The following is a 26714-nucleotide window of genomic DNA, read 5'->3' as shown; positions in this document are numbered from 1 at the left end:
TTGCATGTTTGACTTGTTTAAGACTGTGTTTCACAAAAGTACCATTTTAAAACTTAACCTCAAAGAAAGACAGTATAGTAATAACGTAATAATTCTTTCAAGAAAATCTACACATGCGAATTTAAAATTTGATAAGATCACAAGGTAGATTTACTGCACATTGACCCCAGGAGGCTTTTCTCCTAACTCATCAAGTTTTACAATACTTAGAAACGCATAATAACAGTATTTATACAGCATGTTTTATTGCAAAAGCTTTTGAATTTTTATTTAACAACAAAATAGTCCCCACTGAGATGCTCACATTCCCCTTTGCAGTTGCACTGATATGATGAGAACATAGTCACACACTCGTGGAACTAAAACTCGGCTGTGCTGCTAGCCTTGTTTGTTTGAGTAATAATGAAGAATAAATGTGTGTGTGATTAATAGTTAGAGCTGTATTATGTATGTAAATGTTGTCATGAGATAAACAAGCTTTGATTTGGTTATTGGTATTTTTTATCACACAGTTTCTGTTCAATTCAACTAACTCATCCTTTCTTTGCGCATTCTATTAAGAAGGTAGTAGAAAATCAACTCCATTGCCCCTAGATTTCTCTAAACTTACGAAACCCATTAGCATTTGTGCATAATATAATATCTTTTGTGGTAAACTGATAACGAATAGAGGTCACATCGAGGGTATTTTGTTGTAACTTTGGACACCAATTAATATTGTTAAGCACATCTTGATAATGTGTAAGAATTCTTCCTGCTGGGAAAAGCCCATAATAATTATTTTGCAATATTTTCAATCATTCATATTAAGGAAATACGTTATGGTATAAAGTGCAGTTCTTGAATGGTTTTCAATTTGTTGGTGATTGTTACTGAGCTCTGGATAAAGAACTGTCCTTGTTGAATTTAGAAGACTAAACACAGCCAGAAAACAGAACTGTAGCACAAGTAAAAATAAACAAGTTCAGAGCAATTCAAGGAAGTTCAGAAGTTTTCAAATATGTTAAGTGTAACTGTGCAGTTCAAAATGTGAAGTTCATTATTGCAAAGTGCTTTTGAATTACTTAAGAAAAGTGGGAAAAAAGCATGTGAAGGTATTTGGTTCTGAGTCAACATGTCCCCCTTCCTAACCTTTATGAGTCTGCCTTAATGTGTTTATTTATGAGGGCACTCCTAAAAGTTCCTGGAAAAATAAAATTAAAAGATAATATGAATCTTTACATATTATTTAAACTTTTTGAAGTACCCTCATATTGGCTTCTGCATAAGTTGTGGATTGATTTTGTGGAAAATAGTGTTCTGCTACTAATAACATACAAAAGCCAATATTACCTTCTCCTTCTGATTTAATTGTTCAGCAAACTCAGACTCAGAGAGCACCCAAGATTATAGACATGTAACCAGAAATGTCAAAAGATAGGAAACAACTCTGGACTCTTTAGTTTGCTTCTGGGTTTTTTGTCCTACCACCTTATCTTTAAGTAGAGAACCCTCCTAGAGATAAGATCTCAGCATATGAACAATATTCATTAGTTAGACAGACCTGCACTACTGACCTTCCACCAACACCAATGTCATTTTATGGTGTGATCTAATTCAACTTGCAGACATGTTACTAGATCTATTGCAGTATAGATATCTCACAGAAGTTTTGTGTCCACATTAAGTGTTCTCAGTTCCTGTTTCCTGGATACTTTGGCAGCAGAAAATACAGCAAGAGGCAGAATAACAAAGTTATCATATGAGTGAAGGCTGACTATGGAGTTTTAATTCCAAGATCTACTATTAGCACTTCTTGCTGTGTGACCTTGGGAAAGTTATTTAACCTTTTTATGCTTCAGTTTCTTTGTCTGTAAAATGGATATGAGAAGAAGATTAATATTTGTAACGTACTTAGAGTAATGCCATATTATAATGGCATGTAATAAACCATATTACAAGGGTTTTTTTTACAAGGGTTCAAACCCCCTTACTGGCCAGAAGCCAGAAAAAATAAAAAATAAAGTCTTTGTAAAATTAGTAAGATTGCTACCTTAGTGAAACCACACTGCTCTTCAAAATGGAAATACAAGAAACAACAATATCCCAAAAAACATGACTAAAGCAGTCTTATTTGTTGCTTGGAAGGATTCTAAGTAAAGGTTCTTAATGAATCTATCCAAGCTTTTGTGCATAACAGTGAATTGTTCTACGTCTACAGTCAATATTGTTCAGAACTGTTATTTCCTTTCTCAGCTATGTGTTGCACTAGGTAGTCTGTCTTGACGCTGCCTGCGCTGGCTTCCTGTAAAGTAATCAATTTGGGGCCTTCCCAGAAGATTCATTAAGTTGTATTGAACGTGTCTGCTGGCCTCATGGGCAAGGCCAGGCATACCAAACACAAAACACCTGTGCTCTCGAGTTAGCACAAATTCTGTTTCGCCGATTCAGTTTTGTTTATAATTTATAATGTTCTGAATACGTTGGGACCTAATTATTTCTGAAAGTACTTCATCCCCCACTCCATGTAATGTCAGTTGCTCCTGGCTGGAATCTTATCTGTTCTTAGATTTGAATTTGAAGCTGGATATCCTCGGTGGAGAGCTGTTGCCTCCTAAACTTTCTCGCCTTAGTAATCTATCAAAGTGCTAATAGGAGAGTGTTTAGGTCGTGATTTATGATGCCCTCAATCTTCTCAAAAGTTGATTAATTTTGGTCATGTTCTCGAGGACAGAAAACAATACTATATTTAATATCACTTAATATCATTACATTGCAAAAAGGTTGCATTAATATTTTGCACATTATTTATTTTGAAGCATATATATAATAGTGTCAAAGTAGTTAATTTCATTGATAATCAAAGTGGTGTTCATAAGTCAAAAAAAGTATGTCTACTCAGACACATTTGAATCCAGTTCAACAAGATGTTCTCCCTATCTAGGACAATGTTTTAAAAACATGTGTTCAGAGGACAATCGAACATCGGAAACACCCAGCTTTTTAGGAATGCAGATACCTGGCCCAATGTAAACTCATTGTATCAGAATCTCTGGATGTGAGGCCTGGAAATTAGAATTTTCACAAATACTGTAGGTGATTCCAGTGTACTCCAATGTTTGAGAATCTTTGATTCTCAAGTACTGAAAATGATTATTTTTCCAGCCTCCTTTCTTCTTCAGCTTTCAGGCAGCTGCTGGCCAGGCACGGTGTGACTGGCAGACAGGAGAGAGCTGCTTTAATCCACATGTGTGTATTGATTTATCATTCCAACTACCTGCCAGTCACACTGTTGTCCTCTTTGCTAGGATCCGCATATACCACAGGGATCAAAGATGCAGATTTTGCTTAGAGTTTGACTTGAAGCACCCAAATGGCTGCCAGACAAACCAATAATTCAGGGATTCTTTCTCGGCAGCTAGCATAGCATACCCCAGAGAGTACTGCTGGCCCACAATCTTAAAACTAAAAAGAACATCTCTTCATTTTCATCTTACTCCCTGACTTCACTTGGATGAAGGAGTCTGACTTGCCACACCCAAGCCTTAGCAAACTCTGGTGACCTGAACTACCAACCTTCTGCCAGTACCACCACTTCTGATCTAGAAGCAGTGCTACACCTGTGACTACTCTACCTCTGTGCTCCCTGTTGGCTCCATTTTCTCTTCCCATCCTCTCTGTGCAGCTATTTTTTAAAGTGTTGTTCTCAACTCCTTTCTCCCTCTATACTCCCTGCCAAAGAAAATCAGTCCCTTTTTATAGCTTCAACCAAAAACTCCATACTGGTGACACTCAAATATCTATCTTTAGCTCCAGTCACTTGTTAAAATCTATATCTACTTTCACTGCTATGGACATTTTTATGTCCATATCCAATTGCAATTTCAAATTTGGAAAATCTGCAATGGATACACTTCTTTAGTCTCAAAAGAAAAAAAAAAATGTGATCAAAAATTTGTCCTCTTACCTCAGTGGTACACACATCCTCCTCCTGGTTCTACAGTGTAGAAGTATTAATCAACTTTGGCTTCTCATTAAGTCCCAAATTAACCACTGAATTGATTGACTGCTATTTGTATCACATTCTTTACAGACATTTCAGAAATGCTAAAAACCTTTTGAGTAGAGAAAGTGCTTCACTTTAAAGAATGTAACAGTATGGTGGTGATAAGCAGGACTTTGAAAAGAGAGAAACTTTGGCTCTCCAACACTTAATTACTGCAATTTTGCTTATTAATATAAATTTTTATTTATTCTTTCAACAAATATTATTGGAATATTGTAAGTTTCATTCGTGTACTAGAATCTCAGTGTCCTATGGTACACAGTCTCTTCACTCATAGGGAATATAATTGAGTGGTTTATTATGATAAAAAATAAGGTAATGCATTTGAAACACTTGGCACAAAGTGAATGTTCTGCAAATATCAATTACTTCTGTTTCTTCGGAGTCTGTTTTGTGGTCCTTGCCTAATATTTCATCTTTCAATGGGCTCTGCTCTTTTTCTTTTTCCTCGTTAAAGCTTCCATGCATCACATCCTCTCCTCATTGGCTACTCTCTTCAAAGATGGACTGTAGAGTGGGATAAGGTTGCCCTAGGATTCCTAGTATTTGCTTTTCTTGGAGAAAAATCACTCATCTCATTTGATTTCAATTTTTTTTTTTTCTGGAAATCCATCAAATAATCTTATTTAGTAAAGTGATATGGTGAAATTTACAAGATAGATGTTTCCGATTACTTTTTAAAATATGAGTGGTGAGAGAAGCAGGTAAAAAATGGTTACTCGGCTTCTTTCCTGGTTGACTGGTTTGATAGTGGTGCTACTAACTAAAATTAATATAAGAGAAGGGGAAAATGACTAAATTTAGTTGGAAATGGTAAGTTTATGGTTCTGATGGAAATTTTAGGTAAAGAGTTTGGCAGAAACTCACATAAACAAACATATAGCTTGGGAGAGAGGCCTGGGCTTGAACAAAATCTTTGGAATGTATCCATTTGTGGTAGGTATTCAAACTATGGTAGTAGGTAGTTAATTTGTTTTAAAATATTATATATGATACATTTACCATGTAGTAGGAATTGTGCTTGGAGCTAAGGATAAAAAACTGAATTAAACTCATATCATCACTGCCTTAAGGGGGTTATTACTCTGTTAAGGACCAAAAAATTAAATAAATAAGTACAAGGTGGGAAATGTGATAGATTATAAGATATGCTGGGATGAAAATAGATGCTTGTTTCCATTTAAATTGGATGAACCAACAGAAATCCAGTGTAGTTGAGTGAGGGTGAGAGGAGCCAGGTCAAATAGGGCCTTGTACACTGCCAGAGGAATTTGAATTTCAGACAAAAAGCAATGTGAAATCATTACAAAGTTTTTAGTTTTTGTTTTGAGTGACATGGTGACATGTCAAAAAGTGATATTTTGCTTCTGTCACTATATGGAAGTGGATATGCAAAGAGCAGGGTGTTGCCCTAACGTCACTCCTGAGCTTTAGATCCACATTTCCCATTGATGACGTATGATAAATTCACCAACCATGACAGAAATATATTACATGGAAAGAACTTAGGCTCAGACACTTTAAATTACTTAACACGAAAATAATTGAGCCGACATAAAAATCCAGGACTTGATCTGATCTTCATTTCGGTGATTTTAAAAAATAATTTTTATTATTTTTTTCATTGTACATGCTTATGGGGTACATTTTGTTGTTTCAACACATGCAGCATATATTATATAATGATCTAGTTAGAATAGTTATCATATCTATCACTTAAACACTTATTTCTTTATGGTTATAAAATTCAAGATCCTCTATTCTGGCTATCTTGAAATGTACAGTACAACATTAGCTATTGTCACCCTAGAGCACCAGAACTTATTCTTCCTATCTAATTGTAACTTTGTACCTATCAGTCTACCAAACTTTCCCCTTTCCCCTCTTTCTCCTCCCTTTCCAAGCCTCTGATAACCACTATTCTACTCTGTATTTCTCTTTTTTACTTTTTCATTTATTTTTCTTAATTGACTCATGATAATTATATGGAATACAATATGATACGTGGGTACATTCATACTGTGTACGATGATCATATAGGGTGCTTAGTGCATCCATCAACTCCAACATTTATCATTTCTTTGTGTTGGGAACACTCAACATCATCTTGACTAAATACTCAAAGATTCGCAGTACTTTGTTGTTGACTGTAGTCTTCCTATATTGCTATAGAACACTAGATCTTCTATTCTATTTGTCCCATCTATCTACAATTTTGTATTCACTGACCACCCTCTCCCCATCCCGCATCCCCCTCTCCCCTTACTGGTCTCTAGTAGCCACTATTCCACTCTCTACTTCTATGAGATTAACTTTTCTGGCTTCCACATATGAGTGAGAACATGTGGTAGTTATCTTTCTGTGCTTGGCTTATTTCAGTTAACAGAATTTTCTTCAAGCTCATCCATGCTGCTGTGAATGACAGAATTTCATTCTTTTTTATGGCTGAGTAGTATTCCATTGTGTATGAACACCACATTTTCTTTATCCAATCATCCAACAATCAATATTTAGGTTGAATCCAGCTCTTGGCTATTGTGAATAGAGCCACAATATACATGGGAGTGCAGGTGTCCCTTCAACTTGATGATTTCCATTCCTTTGTATATATACACAGTAGTGGGATTGCTGGATTGTGAGGTAGTTCTATCTGCAATTGAGAAATCTCCATATTTCAGTGACTTTAATGCAGTGTGGATCACCTTCTCTTCTCTGAAAAATGTCCTCATTCCAGTACATTTCAATAGTATATGTTTATCACTCTGCAACAATAAAAACTTCCTCCACCAGAGTATTTTGCTGAAATTTTCCAACACAGTGATCAACTGCCAAGGGACCTTCTTTTCTGAACTCAAGTTCCAACAACCAAGCTTGTTAGCAAAGATCAAGCTATAATAAGCCTTTCAGCAAGAAGGTTCAAAAATCTGATTTTCAAAATTCACAATCTTGAGTTCTAATCACACATAGGTGGGGGATGTCAGCAATTACATGAACATTGATGGATATTGACCATTAGTTGTCATATCATCTCAGTGTGCAATTAACTGAGGAGCAAAATTATCAGCATTTTAAGTAAAAAGCATTGTGACAAAAATAGTAACAATTATATTGTCTTCAAAAAAACCATACACATGCAAATATAATAATTGTAACAAATATAAAGTGAGTGCTTAGTATGCTCTAGCACTTTATACACTTTATACGGATTTCTCTCCAATAGGTACTATGGTTATCTCCATTTTACAGATTAAAAAAAAGAAACCAAGACACAGATTGATCAAGTAATTTGATAAAAGTTCACACAGCTTGAAAGCAGCAGGTCTACTGTTTGAATCAGAGCTGCCTTGGTTCTCTCTGTTCTTGTGCATATGAAACAATATCAATGAAGTATAACACTATAAATGGTTGGTGTGGATTGATTGTGTCCCCAAAGTTCCAGGTATTAGAAACTTATCCCTCCCCCCCGTGACAGTGTTTATAGTGTGGAAAATCCTATTTTGGTATTTGAAAGGTGGGTCTTGAAGAGGTGATTAGATTGCAAGGACCATGCACTAGTGAATGGATTAATCCATTGAGGTTTAATGGTGGTCATGGGCATGCTTCCGATGGCTTTAAAGGAGAGTGTATGAGAAACGCTCTCTCTCTGCTCTGCCATTCTTGCCATGTGACACCCTAAATCACTGAATAGAACCATCAACCAAACAAGACCCTCATCAGATGTGTTCCGTGGACTTTGGACTTCCCAGCCTCTGAAACTCTAAGTAATAAATACTGTTTTTTTAGATTACCCAGTTTCAGGTATTTCTGTTATAAGCAACAGAAATGGACTAATAAAGTGCTGTTTGTCTTTGTATTAATATTTTACTTATCAGAAGTTATTAAAATTCAGAACCACCGGATTTATATAACTAGAGCTTAATTTTTTTAGTTTAGCAATCAAACCAAATACTTTTATATTTATATGTACAAAGATTTATAAGACATAAAGGATGATTATAGGTTGAGAACAAAGGACTCTTTTTTATCTCCATAGTTACAACTGTTGTTAAATTTTAGGTACTAAATAATACCTTATTTTAAAAAATGACTGTTGGTGTTCAAGGACACAAAATTATTATGTCCATATTGTCTACAATTTTAGATTGATTTCCTGTCATTATATTGTTGGCTTAGTTTATAATCGGTTGCATGAGTTAGTAAGTATGACAGCTGCCTAATTTGGTCTAGGGGGAAAAACAGCATTCTGATAAAACTGTAGTAGTGAGAAAAAATAAAATATTATAATAAGTTTTTTACATCAAAAGGATATAAGGATCCTAAAGTACTGTAATGGCTTAAATAAACATATTATCCATGCATTAGACATACTTTTATTTATAGCCTTATTTAAATAATTAAAGAAGATGTATCAAAAGCTGTAGTAAGATCCCTAAGGGAAAAAAATTCTTACTAAATCTGTGTGAATTCCCTAAAAGGTGAGATAATATACTTTAAATATTAGTTTACACACATATTTTAAAAATATTTCTTGTATTAATAAACTTTTTCCAACGAGGAAATTTTTTTTACAGTATCAGAAAAAAGGAGCTTTGTTTATAGTTTATTTTTGTTAATTAACTATGGATAATTTTATGAATTTCATTTTAGTGGAGAAAATTATTACTGGCATTTAATGAGTTTTATCTCTAGGCCATCGCTTTACATGTATTAACTGATTTAACACTCACAATAAGTTTATAAAATAGGTTTCATTATTAATCCATTAAGTAATGAGGAAACTGAGATACAGAGTGCGGAGGTAAATTTCTCAAAGTCATACTTTTCGTAAGTGGATGAGTTGAGATCTGAATGCAGGCTTTTTTTTTACTCAGCCAGATATTTCAACTACATTAAACTACATATATATAGAATACCCAGAAGCTAATGGAAACTTGCTCTGGAGGGGCTAATATTTAAGTTATGCCAGGAAGATCCTATTTTAAACAATAAGCACATGTTTCTATGTAGCAATGCTTTTATCACATGTCTTAGTCCATTTGTGCGACTATAAAAAAAACTGCGTAATTTATAAAGAATAGAAATTTATGTCTTGGGCCGAGCCCGTGGTGCCCTCGGGAGAGTGCGGTGCTGGGAGCTCGAGCTCGGCGACACTCCCGCCGCGGGTTCGGATCCTATATAGGAATGACCGGTGCACTCACTGGCTGAGTGCCGGTCACAAAAAAGACAAAAAAAAAAAAAAAAGAAAAGAAAAAAAAAATGAAATTTATGTCTTAGATGTCTAGAGGCTGGGAAGTGTAAGATCAGGGTCCTGGTATTTCGTTTGGAGGAAGAGACCAAAGGAATGACTGCTGTTTTTTCACATGGCAGAAAAGCAGAAATGTGAGAGAGTTCTCCCTTCGGCTTTGCACCCTTTTATAAGGGTGCTAATTCCATTAATGAGGTCATATTCGTCATGACTTTATCACATCCCAAAGGACACACCTCTTAATAGTATTGCAGCATTTGGGGTCTAAAATTCAACGTGAATTTTGGAGGGGACAACATCATTCAAACCTAGCAACTACCATAGTTAGTATTTTCTTTTATTTACATTGAAAGAATACCAGTAAATTTTAGTAAGGAAAAAAGTTTGAAAGTTACACATCTTCTTCAGTTCTTATCTGTCCAGAGGCTAATGTTACCAGTAAATACACACCAATCTGTTAGATAGATAACTCTAAGGGGTTGAACTGTGTTGAGTAGCAACAGCAAAGACTTTTATATGTTAATGCTTTTATTTTGTACCATTTAATTTTTTAAAGTAGCCATTTTAAATTGCACTTAAAAAAAAAAAAAAAAAAGAAGGAAGGTAAAAATTCCAGGCAGAGCATATGGAGGGGTACCATAGTTGGCAGTTTTATTTTATGGACTGAAAATGGATAGTAGGAGAAGGTACATAAAACGCTTATATATCTAACTCCAAAGTCCATACTCTTTCCATTAAACTTAAAATATTTTTTAAAAAAAAGAAGGAAAGAAGACAATTTAGACCTAGGAATTCAGACTTAGGCTCCATCAGCTGCACAACTTTTGTCAAAACCTATGATTCCAGCAGAATTCCTGCCATATGTTTTTAACACAATATCTGGACCACAGTTAGAATTCAGTAACCATTGAACTTCAATGAATTAAACAGAATATTTATATATATCTTCAAGGCAACAATCCTATTCCCCAAAATGTATTCAGAGATCTCTTGATTCCATCTCACATTCTCAGGTCAAGAATAGAACTTTTCCTTAGAAGATAAATAGGGTGACCAGTAACTTGTTACTCAAAACTCAACTAAACAAATCATTTTAATGAACATCCGGTCATTCACTTTTAAAACTCATGGGAATGAGCTCTTCTATCCTATGGCACCTGGGATTTTTCTTATGAACTCCAAAGGAGTCAAATGTCTCAGAGTATCATTTTCTTCTTCTTTTCCTCTCTTCTCACCTTTTTTTAAAAAAACTTTTCCATTTATCTCCATCGCTCATCTATAAGATTCAATGTGAAAATAAAGTTTTAAATAAAGAAATGGGGATTAATATGAGGCAGAAAATATTGGTTTCCTTTTCCTATGCTCAATAATCTGAGCATTGAGAGTAACTGCAAGTGTCTTGGGCTTAAGGCATATGTCACATTAATTCCCTCAGTGTGACCTAACATCAGAGCAATGTTTGATTCTTAAATAATTGCATGTGGAAGGAAAGAAACTAATTTAAATAAACACAAAAACCCTCAATCTGTTAATAATGATCATTAAGAAATACTTTGTCAGCCATAGCAATTTCTACTTTAAAACTACCTTTCGGGCTGGCCCTGTGGCGCACTCGGGAGAGTGCAGCACTTGGGAGCGCAGCAGCACTCCCGCTGCGGGTTTGGATCCTATATAGGGATGGCCAGTGCACTCACTGGCTGAGCGCGGTGCGGACGGCACCAAGCCACGGGTTGCGATCCCCTTACCTGTCACAAACTGGACAAAAAGAAAACAAAAAACAAAAAACAAAAAAAAACTACTTTTAAAACCAAGCAGTTTTCATACATTGTGTGAGAAAATTTATATTATACTATTTTTTAAAGCTACTTAAGCATCCTAATTTTTCTATAATTATCTTACTCTTTCAGTATCCATTATCTTTGTATGCCTAGGGTTTATGCTTAAAGAATCAAGCTATACTGATAAGTATAGAAACACATTTTTAGTAACTATTGCCATTATACTAAAAATACATTTGGATCTATAAGATTTCACAAACTCAGGACTCTTTCCCAATACCAAATGTCTTGAATTCCCACAACTGAGCAAGAAAATAGTTTTGCATTGCTTTTCTAATTAAAGTGCACAAAGTTAATAGCTTTGGACATCTCTGCAAAATGAGTAAATGTGTACCCCTACCTTGAAATTTCCTCCATTATTGATTTGAAAACACTAAATGTATTTTATTTTGTGTAACCAGAGCACAAAAATCCACCCAGTAATTGTTTTTCATTGATATTCCCTCAGTGAGTTTGCATTTGTTGGATAAGAATTGGCATTTATAATTTAGAGCCAGTCAAATTATAGAATTTGTAGACTGAAGCTCTTTATTTTTATTGGTATAACCTTGCAAAGTGATGGGATGATTTTATACAGCCTATTCATTTATCTCTTATTTCAAAATTGATTAAATAACAACTTTGCTTGTAGAATGGAAAAGGATAAATTTCTTGGCAATTCATTTTAAAAATATATTTCTTAGAAAACTTATTTTGACACTTTAAGTCTAGGGCACCACTAAGAATTCAACTTTCCATTAAATATTTTAACAGAGGACAGTCTTAATACAAGGGTTCAGGTCTGGTCAGCAGGAGGCCTTCCCCAGATTTGTGGTGAACTTACAGACTTTTGCCTTTACATAGGTGTTGCAAACACGAATAAAGCCCTTATTATTGATTATATGCCATGAAGAAAAAAGCCAGGGTAGTGCATGTGTGGGCAATGAGATGAAGCAGTAGCATAGGTCAAACTGTAGATAAATGAAATATTAGTTCAGCAGTCATACGCTCTCCCTTTCTGAATACAGACCAACACTGAAGGATGCTGAAACCAGAGAAATTCACACTGAATCCATCTCTCAATACTTCCTGTAAATTATAATTGATGTGTAGATAAAACCAGGTTAAAAGGAACATGGAAGTCATTTACCCTTAAAGAAAAGAGAAGTTATAAAAGGCCAGGCCAAAATGGTACATGGAAGTCAGCAAAGAATAATTCCATAATCTTTGCTTTGATGCTTGGGTTGTTGATGGTACATGATAGTTTGGGACCCTCTTTTTTTTTTTTTTTTTTTTTCTTTTTCTTTCTGTGGGAATCAGATAGGCTGTGAACCAAAAGATGGGACCGGAATAATTACTCCATTAAAGAAATAAATATAAATACATAGAGTAAAATATTCTGGGGTGAGAATTGGTGGACTTCTCTTTATTGACTATAATATCTGCATGTGGTTGGTGACTGGATCTTAGTCTTCAACCTTGACCTGTATATTGAGATCAGACAAAATACTCTCTACATATCCTGAAGCAAATTCCTTACTTTCCATCTGCCTTTTCTCTTGTCTTCCTGTCTCTGTCATTGACATCTACGCTGGGAGAATTGATCACTGTTGTTTACTTTGTGCTCTCTCCCCATTATCTTCCACAGCCATTGCAACAAAGGCCTATTTATTGTGTCTCTAACTTCTCTTTCTCCTTTTCTTCTTCTTGATTGCTATTATTATACTCCATATTCTGTCTCTATCACAGACCACTGCGTCATCTCCAAATCCATGGAGGAAAAAAGAGCCAACGAAAAGGATAATGAGATTATGTCTCTCATGAAGATCATTCTTTAGAAGGATGACCCTTTGTTCAGAGTGGAGAGAAGAGACTTGAGGCAAGGAGATGAATCAGTAACTGGTTTCACCTGTCAGAGAATTCCTTTCACAGCTTGAAATTCTTTTAGGTCAATCAGTGGAAGTTTTTGTTTCTTTGTTTATTTAATTTGACATGCTCCTAAGGACATTTTTATAGGTCTTGTGACTTCAACTTAAGGATATTTAAGAGAAAGAATATTTCAGATTCTGATCATGGTCTTCATCAAGGTCCCTTGAGTTGATAGAGGGATGTTAAGAATTTCTGCCAGCCACAGGCATACCTATTCATTTGCAATAATATAATATCAATGACAATAAAAGTTAACCACTTAGAGTGCTCTCTGTGTGTCCGCCACTGTGCAAAGGTGCTTTACGTAGGTCATCACAATCAATCCTCACAGTAAACCTTTGAAGTAGGTACTACCATTTTTCTCATCTTACAAATAAAGAAATTCATTTTCTGAGAGGAAAAACAGGTTACCAAAAGTCTCATAGGTGGTAAATTTTAGAGTCCAGATTGGAAAGCAGGCTGATTCCAGTTTTATAGTAAGCACAATCTCTGGATCCATCTGCCTCAGTTCCAATGCCTTACAATCTACAGGCCTTGGGCTAACATTGGTTTTCTCATCTGTAACATAAGGATAATAATATTTCCCTTATAGGGTTTATACGAGGATTAAGTGATTTAATGTGTTTAGCACAAAGAATAGGGCCAAGGACATAGTGAAAGTTATGTGAGTGTCGGTCATCTTTGTTTTACTGTTCTTCAACCCCACCCTCCATCTATTCCATATTTAGAAGTAGAGCATTGGGTAGAATTGGATATATTTAGTTTTTTGAACCCCTGTCTTCCATGCCTGAATAGGGGAGCAAGCAGAGTAAAGGGGTCAAGGGATAGATCCTGACGTATCCCAGGTTAGATTAGCTTGAAATAAACATGATTTTAAAAGTCCTTCTTTGTGGTTCATTGATTTAAAGACTTAACTTGATTGGTCTGAAGGATCCTTCCTCAGGGCAGGAACAGAAACCTAAAACTAGAAAAACTACCCATAGGGCTCTGACTCCAATGACTATCACCAGTCTCTCTGACTGATCATGCTTGGTTCTCTAAGTGCACATAGATAGAAGAGAGATTTTGATTTTCTGAGACCAATACTTTTTGGGTGTAATAGTGTGTTTTAAAGAAAAATGCAGATGTTATCCAAAAGTCACAACAAAGGAAAATTGACAAATTCATTAATCAGAGTTCTCTCTAGTATAATAGATAATATGCTCACTGAAGCACAAACTTCATAGTTTTTCTAGTTTTGGCATGTGAAAATTTTACTCTTTGTGTCTAAATTCAAAGTTTCTTAATAAAAAAAATACATGACATGCTATTATTTCAAATGGGAAATAATCATTTTAATAAAGGTATATCTAAGTTAAAATAAACACATGATTTAACTAATTAAAGGAAGTAAAAACTGATCCTAGTTAATGAATTTTCTCATTATTCTTTACCATGGTCTTTCACTGTGGCAAATTAAAGAAGATTCAATAAAACAGTAAAAGGTAATCAAATTATCTCTGCTCAATTTAATTTTTCTGAAGTGTTTAATATATCTCTAAATGTTCATACACAAAAAATGTTGCATTCATAGGATTGCATTATTTTAAATGAATGATAAAAACATTTGACGGTGAAAAGAATTCCATCTTAGAAGCCAGAAGACCTGAATTTTCTTCCTCCATTAACTGGTCATGAATGTCAGCCCCTCCACACCTCATTTTCCTCACTGGGAAAAGGTGACTGCCTGGAAAACCCTCCACCTGATTCACTAATTCTTCAAGGTTTACCTTAAGTATCATTTTCCTAGTTTAAATCCTATTGTTAAACTTTGAAGTGCATATGTAGTTTTTGAGGTATTTAACATCACTTCAATTTAACTACGTAATTGTTTCTTTATTATCTATTCCCCAAGGGTCTGTGTTGGGTGCTAGAATAAACAAGCAGCCTCAAGTTGTCTCTGACCTCCCTTGCTCTCTCTCTCAATCTTCTGTCACTCTCCAAAACACAGGATGAAGCTGTTCTCTCATCTGCCTAAAGTTAGGACTCTCCAAAGAAGACGACAATTACTTGTTTTTTTCCCTGAGTTTTCATTAACTTAACTCATATCACAGGAAGGAAAACTGGAGTCTATCAACACACCTAGACTAACTCTTTTGTAACAGACCATTGTCTTCTATTTCCATCCCATTCAATATTTTGAAGAGAATCCTTTACCAGTCATTGTCTGCTCTGGGGGTTCGCAGACTTTGTCCCTCTTGTGTTTTTAGATCCATTGAGACCCCTCCTTAAGAATCAATTACTTCTACACCCTGATCTCCCCTTTCCCTATGAGGACAGGCATATATAAACATCTGTACCCCACTGGGAAACTGCAAAATTACTCTCTTGTGATTCCCCATGCTTTGCCCCCTCCCAGCACATTAAATAAGAAAATTTGTTATATCCTTTCTTCATATTAATGTAGATTTGTCAGTGATTTCTTATTAATGAACATTCAGGGATGAAGAGGAAGTTTTTCCTTGGCCACTACAACTGCATGCTTCGTATGAAGGTAGGGGAAATGTCTCTTTTATACAGTCTTTGCACATAGTAAGCTTTTAGTTAATACATGGATTAAAATAAAGGGTAGCAAACTGTTGGGAAAATATAGGAAAATGGTCAGGACCCCTCAGATGTTCAGAATCTTGCCGAGCATTTTATGTAAATATGCACGTGCACCCAGGTGTTCCTTGACTATTGACTAATGTAATTGCACATGTACACTAAGGTGTCCTGGGTTATGGACTTAAGTATGAAGGACCAGCGGCTCTGATCCACAGCCCTCCCCTGCCCCCAGGGTGCCACAGGGAGGCTGCTACTGCTGCTGGATGCTGTTGCTGCACGTTGTTGCTGCCAGTGCCCCCGGGACCCTCCAAGAGGCTGCCGCCGGAACTTGTAAGCTGCTGGACCTGTAAACTTCTGCTGCCATTGCTGAGGGCTGAGCCCGTGTCATCTGCCAAGGGCTCCCGGAATCTTTCCCAGTTGCCTAGCATAGACCTGCATGTGAGGGGTCTGGTGACCCAGCCTGGCGTGTGAGGGGTCTGGTGACCCAGTCCGTACAATAGGTTTTAAGGGTCTGAACCCTAGCCCTGATAATACAAATGGAAACTTAGTATAACTAAAATAATGAAACATTTTGGCTTTAGTTATGAATTGCCATAGCCATACAATTAGCATAACTATTGCCATAGCTTTGTGCAAACCCAAATCCTTTTGGTCTGAATATAAAACAGCATAGAATTTAGACACTAGGTAAGCTGGCGACTGTGTGCCCCATTTAAAATTATAGGATTCTTCGAAGGTATACCTGTTCCCCAATGTTCACTGCAGCACTCTTTACAATAGCCAAGAGTTGGAACCAGCCCAAATGTCCATCATCAGATGAGTGGATGCGGAAAATGTAGTACATCTACACAGTGGAATACTACTCAGCTATAAAAACGAATGAAATACTGCCATTTGCAACAACATGGATGGACCTTGAGAGAATTATATTAAGTGAAACAAGTCAGGCACAGAAAGAGAAATACCACATGTTCTCACTTATTGGTGGGAGCTAAAAATTAATATATAAATTCACACACACACACACACAAAACCGGGGGGGGGGAAGAAGATATAACAACCACAATTACTTGAAGTTGATACGACAAGCAAACAGAAAGGACATTGTTGGGGGGGAGGGGGGGAGGGAGAAGGGAGGGAGGTTTTGGTGATGGGGAGCAATAATCAGCCACAATGTATATCGACAAAATAAAATTAAAAATAAAATAAAATAAATAAAATAAAATTATAGGATTCTAAAAACACTTTACACCAAATGAAACTCTTGTGGGACCTTGTTTGTTGACTTTTCGTTTCTAAGAGTAGGTCAATCAAACACCTAAGTGACAGTAAAACAAAATAAAACAATAGGAGCTAAATGGAATGAATTTCATTAGACAAATTAGCAAAATTTTTCTGTAATGTGTTTCTTATTGCTCTCTGTTACTTAATTGGTTCTTTTTCAATTCCTTCTCCATGGAACCATTCCTGATGAACTTGACCTTATACTACTGTTTCAAAGTATTCTTATACCTCCATCAGTACCTGTACATAAATGATCCTTAGGTTAAATAGGGTTAATAGGTTAAAAAAATGCACTGAGAAAATAATTATTAAAAATTATCACATTTTTACAAAATAAGCTATTTGTAATTCACCACAGGATCCCTTTAAATTATGAACTCATTATGTATTTAAATATGTGGTTATATTTACAACTTATTTTACATGGGACTTTTAAAAAGTCTACTTTCTTTGTGAGACTTAGCTGCATGGGTAAAAATTGTGCTTCTCAAAGAAATGGAACTAAGCTTTTTATTATTTCAGTTTCATATTACTGACACATGTATTCACTGTACACTGTGGACACTCAATAAGTATTATTCACCAAAATGCAGTACTTTTAACCTCACTCACAACTGCTATTTAATTAGAAAATTTAAATAACATGAAATGTAGATTAAAGTTATGAACAGAAAACTAAAACTGGAAAATACTTATCAAAAGAAAATTTAAAAACTAGGCAAAAAGAAATTAATTATTTAAGCCCTGGACTACGTAAACCCTTCTTTGTTTCTCATTACAAAACTGGATACAGAATGCAAAACTATAAGTAAGTCTGAACCTGTAACAAAATCTTCTCCAAGCTAAAGATAATCTTTAACTACAACATTATATTTTTATAAACTTAGATAGCGTTTATTTCTACCATACATAATTAAAATGATTATGGAAATGACAGAAATTCATTGACCTAGAATAAATGGTTTAATTTTTTTCACAATCTTGATTCACTATGGAGAACTAAATATTGCTATAGTACCTGTTCCCCCATCTACTAGAAGTAAGTATGCACTAAATGCTACTCTTGTTACTGGGTAGAAAAATAAAAAGTATATATATATATATATATATAGAGAGAGAGAGAGAGAGAGAGAGAGAGAGAGAGAGTTGCTTAATCTTATGCTAAATTCAGGGCTTTTTTCATAATTTGTGATATTATAAACCTTGATACTTGGAAAAAGAAATTTTTTACAAAAATTTTTTTTGTGCAGAAGAAATTCTGGAAATCACCATCCAAAATTTTAAAAAAATGCTTTTTGTGAGAGAGACTATCCTTAAAAATCAGAATTAAATATAATATAGAATATCTAAATAGGACACAAGCACCTAGTTTTAAAATGTAACTTAAAAATTTTGAGAGCAAAATAGATCTGCGAACTACCTCTTAAATTATTTGTAATACTAAAAGATATAACTTAGACATAACAGAGAAAATTCAAGATTACTTAACTATATAAGAAGCATGGTAAGTTTTATCTAAATGTAGACCCAAATCTCCCATAAACACAACAATGCCACAAATACAGAATTCTTCATCTCTGTCTTGCATATTCAATGGCAATGGCAATTGTTTATCTATAATTTCATAATTCTTCCAGGAGTAGAATTCTAGCTAATATTCTTCAAGGATGTTGGTCTTAATCTATTGAATAAATAAAAATTAAGAAAAAGTTCTTTTGAAAAAAAACTGTTTAGAATTATTATTTTTTTAAAATGCTGAACCTACAACACTCCTAAAAAAAAAAAAAATCTGTTAAAAAAGTATTCCATACACCAGTGAACTATTTCAGAATGTATTTTTGAAAAACCTTATTTCTAAATTAAATACATATTTTTAATCAAATACTTAGTGATTTTTGATAAGAACTATGCATTTGAAAAATCCTTAGATTACCATCCCATAAGTAGTTAATGACAGTGAAAATGATGAAGATAATAAAGAAAATGAAGAGGAGGAAGGAGGAGGAGGTGGTGGCGGGGGAAGAGATGATGACACCAAAGAAGATAAAAAAAATAGTGCAGAGAAAAGAAGAAAGAGAGAGAAGTGGGAAAGAAAGAGAAAAGTAACTAAAAGAGGGAAGTCTTTATTATGACAAAGGGAAACATTATTTGGAAAAATAAGTTTTTTATTCCCTCTCGCTTATTTACTGCCCTCTCTTAGTCACATATCTGCTACATCCTTTTCTTTATTGGGCAATGAGAATAATATTGCTAATTATGTCATAGAAATGTTTCTGTTTTTCTCCCTCTCCCTCATTCTACCTCTGTCGTCTATGTTTGTTTCTAGCATTGTGTTTCTCGAAGAAGAAATTATCTAAAATCAATCCCTATGTTATTCTTGAATAAAGTCTAACAAGAAATTCAATTCACAACTTTGTTAGTATAACCATGACTAGGGAGAGTGTTACTATAAAAGCAGGAAGTTTCTCTATAGATTGTCGTTCCTCATTTTGCATATCTTTCTGCCCAAAACTGCTCTCTGAATTCACTGTCAGATCTCTCCAGCAATATTATAGCTTAATTGTGTTTCTCCCCTTAAAAACCAGGCTCTCATTTTGATTGACTGTAACTAAATAATCCCAAGATAATTCTATTAAGGGGCAAAAAACTATCAATGTTAATCTGTTACTCCTCTAAATGAATTTGCATTTTAAAAAAGAATTGATTTCAACCCAAGAAAATTTATACAAAATTTTGAAATGTAGGCATTGTATAAGATATATACTTACGGAGCAGAACACTTCCGGAAACTTACAAATTACATAACATAATTGAGAGCTAATCATCTTATAACTAAGTTCAGGCATATTGAGCTAAATATTACTTTTACTTAACAGAGTAGGCTATTTTGCTTTCTTTTTCTACTTCCTGCTTATTCTCACCATTACAGCCAAAACATTCATTCACCTGTCTTCAAATCATTGCTCATGCGTAGTTTTCTTGTTTGCTTAATTTTCATTTCTGAATAATTTCTACCTTTTCTCAGAAGAGACCATCTCTCTTTGCTCACTGTGTATGTAATACAGTAGCTGACAGACGATAGGCACAGTAAATGACTGTCGAATGAGTGAACAATGTATGATTAGACTGCAATAATGAAGAAATGCTAGAGCTAACACACTTTTACAGAAAAATATTTTTACTTTGGTCAATAAAATTACATTTAAAATGGGCATAAGAAATATGGAATTCAAAGGTTTGCACAGTGAACAAGACAAAATTGAAGTTAATTGATGTTCACATGCTATGAGGTTAACGGAAGACATAAAAACAAGCACCTAAAAACAAGTAAATAACCAGTATAAACAGAAACCTCAATTGTCAACCTTTTAGTGACTATATTGATATTTGCTCTTTTAATGCAAACAAAAATTACTCTTTGAAAACGGTCAGGGTAAGGACTACATGACATGGTAATAGTTTATAATTTTAATTCAGACATGGCATGTATTGGTCTTTGACGTCCCCTGAGAGAATAACTTTATTCTGGTGACTTTGTTCTGCTGCAGGTATTTTTTTTTCCCTTGTGTCATTGCTGACTCACCTATTTCCATACACAAAGTAGCCAGCCAGTGTATGCTAGTACAATTTCCAATCTCACAGAATCCTAGACGGTCTTATTGCAATTCTTTTCTCTTCCTCAGACATTGTGAAAGGCATTAGTTGCAAAGTATTGTTGAGTTGACAAGTCTAGAGTTGCTGCTGACACTGTAGAAAAAGACTTCCCAAAAGGTTAAAACCTACATTTTATCAAAGAAAACAGCAATGAAAGATTTGAACTATTGTGTCTTGAATTATGGCTGTCTGAGGTACTCTACTGAATCACTTAATCCTTTTAATACCTGCCTATTTTAGCTTTTATATAAGCATCTGCTCATACAAAGCCTGCATCAAACTCCAAATCCAGGAACTATTAGAACTGCTTGTAAGACTGATGGACTGTGCTGTGAGCTGTGAAAAGATTGAGAAAATGAAGGAATCAGTATCAGTGGAACCCAGGAGGTACAAGTACTTAGTTACCCAGACTCTTAGCCTGCCTGCTTCTGACTTATTGGATTTCTTCTAATACCAAAGTGTTTCTAACACCTAAGAACAAAATGGTGTCAGGAAAGCAGATATGTTGATGTAATTATTTTTGTTAAGCTGCTAGGTCTATTGATTGGACTATCATAGGAAAAATACTACAGTGGCTGTTGTGCCACATGACTTTGAAATCAATTACAGTTGAGTTCATGTCTCATGTGACAAATCTAATGGAAAAGATTGATCTGTTTAGTGCAAGGTAAGTACTTACTTTTAAGATTTGATTCTGTTATGCTCTGAATTGGATAAATGAGAAAGAATTAAAAGGCAAGTCATTCCGGTGTTATTTTTCCTTTCAAGCCTTGGGCAGCAATAAAATATTCCAACACCTTGCTTCCATCCCCATTCTCAAAACTAAGAAAAGTAAATGAGAAACAAAGTAAAGTGGATTGAGTCAGTGAAACAAGAAACCTTCTTCCTACTGAACAGAAATTGAAAAAATTATCTAAGGACAGCACAAAAATAGCCATCGAAGCAAATCCAAAATTTAAAAAATGTATGCATATATCAAAACATCATATTGTAGATCTTGCATATATACAAATTCCATATGTCCATTATACTCAGTAAAGCTGGAAAAAAACCCAAGCACAAAAAAAATTTATGCAGCTCAAATATTAAACATTTTGGTTCAACACACACACATACATCAAACAAAAATCCTCTCATCAAATTGTCTTGCTAAAGTCCAAAAAATATTACTGTAGGGAATCAATTAGGTTGAGAAGAGATGCTGAAATATCTAGTACTTCATGCTTCTTTGTATACAGCTATTCACAAATTTAAATCTAGAATTATGAAAACAAACATTGACATCTGAAGTAGCAGCCAACTTGTAGGTAAATAAATTCTGTGGATAATATTTTTAAATTAAAGAACTGTGTTTTGGGGTAAAAATGGACTTCTGATATTGTATAGTATATACCTCTGCCCTAAAAAATGTTAGTACTTGGTCAGTGGATGTCATATAAAATTTATAAATAATGCCATATCCTTTATGGAATTGTGACCTAAGTATTTTGCTTTTCTTTCTTGCTATATTTTAAAAATTTTTTGGCAGCTGTTGCTATGGGGATCCGAACCCTTGACTGTGGTATTATAACACCATTATCTATCTGAGCTAACCAGCCAGACCCTCTTGTTAATTTTTAATGATGCTTTTTTTTTTTTTTTTTTTTTTTTGTCGTTTTTTCGTGACCGGCACTCAGCCAGTGAGTGCACCGGTCAGTCCTATATAGGATCCGAACCCGCGGCGGGAGCGTCGCCGCACTGCCAGCGCAGCACTCTACCAAGTGCGCCACGGGCTCGGCCTAATGATGCTATTTTTTAATGACTGACTATTATTAGCCTTTCCTTGTCACTTTCCTATTAATGCTTTCCATGGCACCGCATTAATTAAACTAAAAACTTTTAAAAACAACATGAGTGAGTTTTATCCTTTCGAGTTATTCCTATATTCACTCTAAAAAGTCTTACGTAGTCAGGGATTTCTACACTACATTATCTTATTTAGAGAACAGTATGTCTCTTTGCTAAACTGTCCAGCTTTTATTTGTAGAGGCCATATTTAGATATTGTTTGCATGAACACGATAACAGTGTGCAGAACAGACATGTGAAGAGTTTGCTGTGCACCTTACTTTCTTCTAACTCATGGAGTAGTGAAAACTCTTGATATAAAAAAAGTTGAATAAAAATATCAAGTATAAATGCTGTGGACACCTCCATTACTCATTTTTCCATGAAAAAGCCAAGGAGACACACTTTACTAATACCTAAGAAAGGGCATCAAACTGCACATGTAAAATGAAAATCTTGCTACTTAGAAAGAATTGTATACTGGATAATGCAAATACAATTTGGATATTCATTAGGAATCCATGAGCCATAAAAAGTCAAATAGCCACAAGTGATTCATTCTGAAATAAAAGTAGACATTACTCTATAAGAAAAAATATGGAAACATTAGGTGAAAGTGAGTAGTGGTAACCAGTTAACCTATGATGAATACAGGTTTACCTGCAAATGAAATGTGACATTGTCTGAGCCTTTCCTCTGGTGTTCCAGAAAAGATAAAAATGAAATAAACTTCCTTCAACTTAAGTGCTACCTACTCACAGTAGACTGGATAATAGAAGTGCTATAGAGATTTATTGTTCTCAATAAAGTTAATGCCAAACTGGACAACCATTTAAGCATGAAAGTGACAGATAAAAAAGGAATTTTCTTATGTGCAAACATTTTTTTCTAAATTTAAAATACTTGTATTCTTTCAAAAAGTGTTTTAAATAACAAGGTGCTCCATGTTCTAATGCCAGCACAAAAGATTCAATACAATTGAAAAAGAGGTTTGTGAATGATCTCTCTGAAAGATGCAGTAGTAGATGCTGTTTTCAAATTCAAAGCATGTTGACAAGGCTAGACAGTTGGCTCAGTTGGTTAGAGCTGGTATTGATAACACCAAGGTCAAGGGTTCAGAGCCCCTTACCAGCCAGGTGCAAAAAGAAAAAAAAAAAAAAAAAGCGCATTGACTGATAGTGTTCTGCATTTCTTGATTTTGGCTCTCCAACCTCACAGCAATGAACAAAGACACACTGTTCTGTCCTCCCTTCCCGCTGAGTTTGCATTTCCCAATTATCCCCCCAAATAAGCAATAATCCGTTAAAACTGAGTATCTTTCTAATAGGCAAAATATTTTTAGCATGAACAGTACTACATTAATTGAAATATTTATACTGTCTACAATGAAATAAATTTAATAATTGAAGACAATTTGTGTGCATGTGTATATATATGTGTGTGTGTGACAGAGAAAGAGACAGAAACAGAAAGAGTGACAGAGAGACCGAGAAAATGTGCTCTTTATTCTGTGTATCTTGGAGAAATTTCCACAAAGACATCGTGCTAGTGTGAAAACATTCACAGCACGTGCAGTACCCTGAGATATTGGCTCAGACTGAAGTATAGATGATTAAAATCTGCTCAGGTTTCCAGTGAAAACAGATATTATTGAAATGCTAGCATGAACCTTTCTCTCCTTGCATCTTTATAGCTTTTGCGATCAAACAGAACACTTGCTTTTTCCCCCTACATTTGAATTTTAAAGAACTCTAAGAATCATGACTCTGTTATACCAGAATGTCACAAGTCCCTTTAAAAATTGTTTAAATGGACTCTGTAACATATCAAGATGATACCATGGATAAGACATCTGGAAGGATGCTTAGTTGCTAGGAAAAGGGGCTTTCTCAAGCTTGTTGCGGTTGCTCATCCCTGGAGGCTATGAAAGCAGGATAGGTAATATCCATTCTGACTAGTTGGGATGGAGCTTCTTTCAAGTAGAAGAAATGGTCCATAATTCAAGCTCTAGACCCAAAGGGCTATTAACATAGCTCTGTTTGGTAACAGTAATGATGATATCTTAGAGTATGGTGTTTACAGTTTTCACAATGCTTTCAGAAAAAAACAACGAAAAAAAGTTCTACTCTATTCTCTGAAAAATCCCTTTGCTCACTTTCAGCAAAAACATCCTAATCCACCTAGTCTCATAAATTTCTAACACTGATATCATGGTTGATGCTTCCCTCCTCCTAATTCCCCACATTTTACAAAATGCTGCTGAAGTCTTTAACTCTTTTTCCAATTCTACTATCACTGCCTTTGTTTGTGCTCTAGTCTCTTTCACAGTTGTATAAAACTGTCACTGCCCTTGTGGACCCAAATCTCTATCTGCTGTCCTTATGCATCACAGCCACTAGAGTTAACATTGTAAAATGCAGTTCTAGTCATGTCACGCTCCCAGAGGACATGGGTGACAGCCTGCAGGAAAGTCCATACTCTTTACCGCAACAATCCAAGCCTTTCACAATCTGGACTCAGGTTTTCTGGCCTCCTTTTTTTTCCTCTTCATTCTTTCATCCTCACCCTCTAGTCATTCAGCAGCATTGCTAACTGATCTCCAAACCGCACTGACTTGTATTATGTTTCTACAACTTTGCCAATGCTCTTCCTTCTACCTGGAACAACCGACTCTGTTCTTGTGCTGATAAAAATGGTCTTTGATCAGGGAGGATTTGGATAGGACTGGAGAGGGCAGTAGAGTTCTGGTCATAAAGAGACTCTTAAATCATGTTAAAGAAATTTGGACTTCATGTTAAGGGAACTGGGAAACAGATAGGATTTTAAGGAGATAAGTGATACAGTAAGATGTACATTTTAAATCAGGATTACTTTGCAGTAGAAAAGGTCAGGAGAGGAGTGTTTGAGGTTAGGAGAGGAGGTGAGCTGATGGCAGCAACGGGGAAGCAGGAATGGAGAGAGATGTAGCTGAACTGGAGAGTTTAAGGCAGTACATCTGGCAGGACTTAGAAATTAACTTGATTTGGGGAATGCCTATCGCACTAGCCAAACATTTAGAAGAGTGCAACCTGGCCAGGTGGCAGGATATCTATTGCCCTACCTCTATGATGAGTTCCTCCAAGGCAGGCATTACCTGTCATCGAATCTCAAGAATGTAATTTTTAGATGTGACTTAAAAGTAGAGGAAGTTACTATTTTTATTCAAATGTGAGGGAGAAATTAAAGTCAGAGTGACTGCTTGACTTATTCAAAATCACAAAGTTAAAAGTCAGAGCAGGGGCCACGTCATCTGAAGTAGTCTAACAGCTATTTTAAGTGATTATCAGCAGAGAAAACAGGGATTTTTATTTTTTAACTGAAAGCGAGCTCTTAGTACAGATAGAATTTTACCGAAAAAGGAAAGCAGGGTGGGATCACACCTAAAAAAAGGTCTGTCCTGCAGTATACCGCAGAGAAGGGCCGGTGCCGTCCTCTCTGTGTGGCTCCTGGGGTGGCCCTCCCTATGGTCGGTGCTGTCCTCTCTCTGTGGCCCCTGGGATGGCCCTCCCTATGGCCGGTGTTGTCCTCTCTCTGTGGCCTTGGGGGTGGCCCTTGCTATGGCAGCCTCGCCAGGCCTGGGCGACTGAGGGATGTCCTCTTACTCAGCCCAAGCCATGGGTCTGCTCAGAGTGTCAGAGACTCCAAAGGCCCCTTTAGGAGGAAGCCGGTACCTTTCCTGTGCAGCAGCAGGTGGTTTAGCGTGTCCTCCGCAGGCCACAAAGAGGTAATTCAAGCAAATGGGCAGAAATGCATGAAGCACAGAGAAGCATCACAGCTAGAGATGCCGAGGACAGCAAAAGTTCTGCCCTCCTGGAGCTGCCCTGCAACAACCAAGAAAATGACTAAATAAGATGTTGGGTCACAAGAGTAATATAAATATTAAGTCGAGATAGCTTGGGGAAGATGAAGTCCACCGTCTCCTTTTTCTTCTGACAGCTTTAGGCTGGTTTTGTCAGAAACCAATGAAGACACCTGAGACGTGCTGCGTCCTCAGTAGCCAGTCATGGGGCCTGTGCCGTCTTCATCCACCGTGCTCAGGAGACTGGGAAGAGGCTGCTGGGATACAGGCTGGGGGTGACTTCTGCTCAGATTCACGCCTGGCTTCTGGAAGAGGAAAAATTAGGCCAAGGAGGATTGCCAGCTTTGTTGACGTTGGGGAGACTGCAGTGTCCTGAAATCCAAGGTGATTACTAAAGTCAGTACCCGTGACAGGGAGAAAGGAGATGTTCCAAGTAGGTATCCCAGAGAACCTAATCCCCTTGGGACAAGAGACATGATGATCATGGCAG

The sequence above is a fragment of the Cynocephalus volans genome, chromosome 7 (assembly GCF_027409185.1).
Source record: "Cynocephalus volans isolate mCynVol1 chromosome 7, mCynVol1.pri, whole genome shotgun sequence".
In the NCBI taxonomy this organism is placed as follows: domain Eukaryota; kingdom Metazoa; phylum Chordata; class Mammalia; order Dermoptera; family Cynocephalidae; genus Cynocephalus; species Cynocephalus volans.
This window is presented reverse-complemented; position numbering follows the sequence as displayed.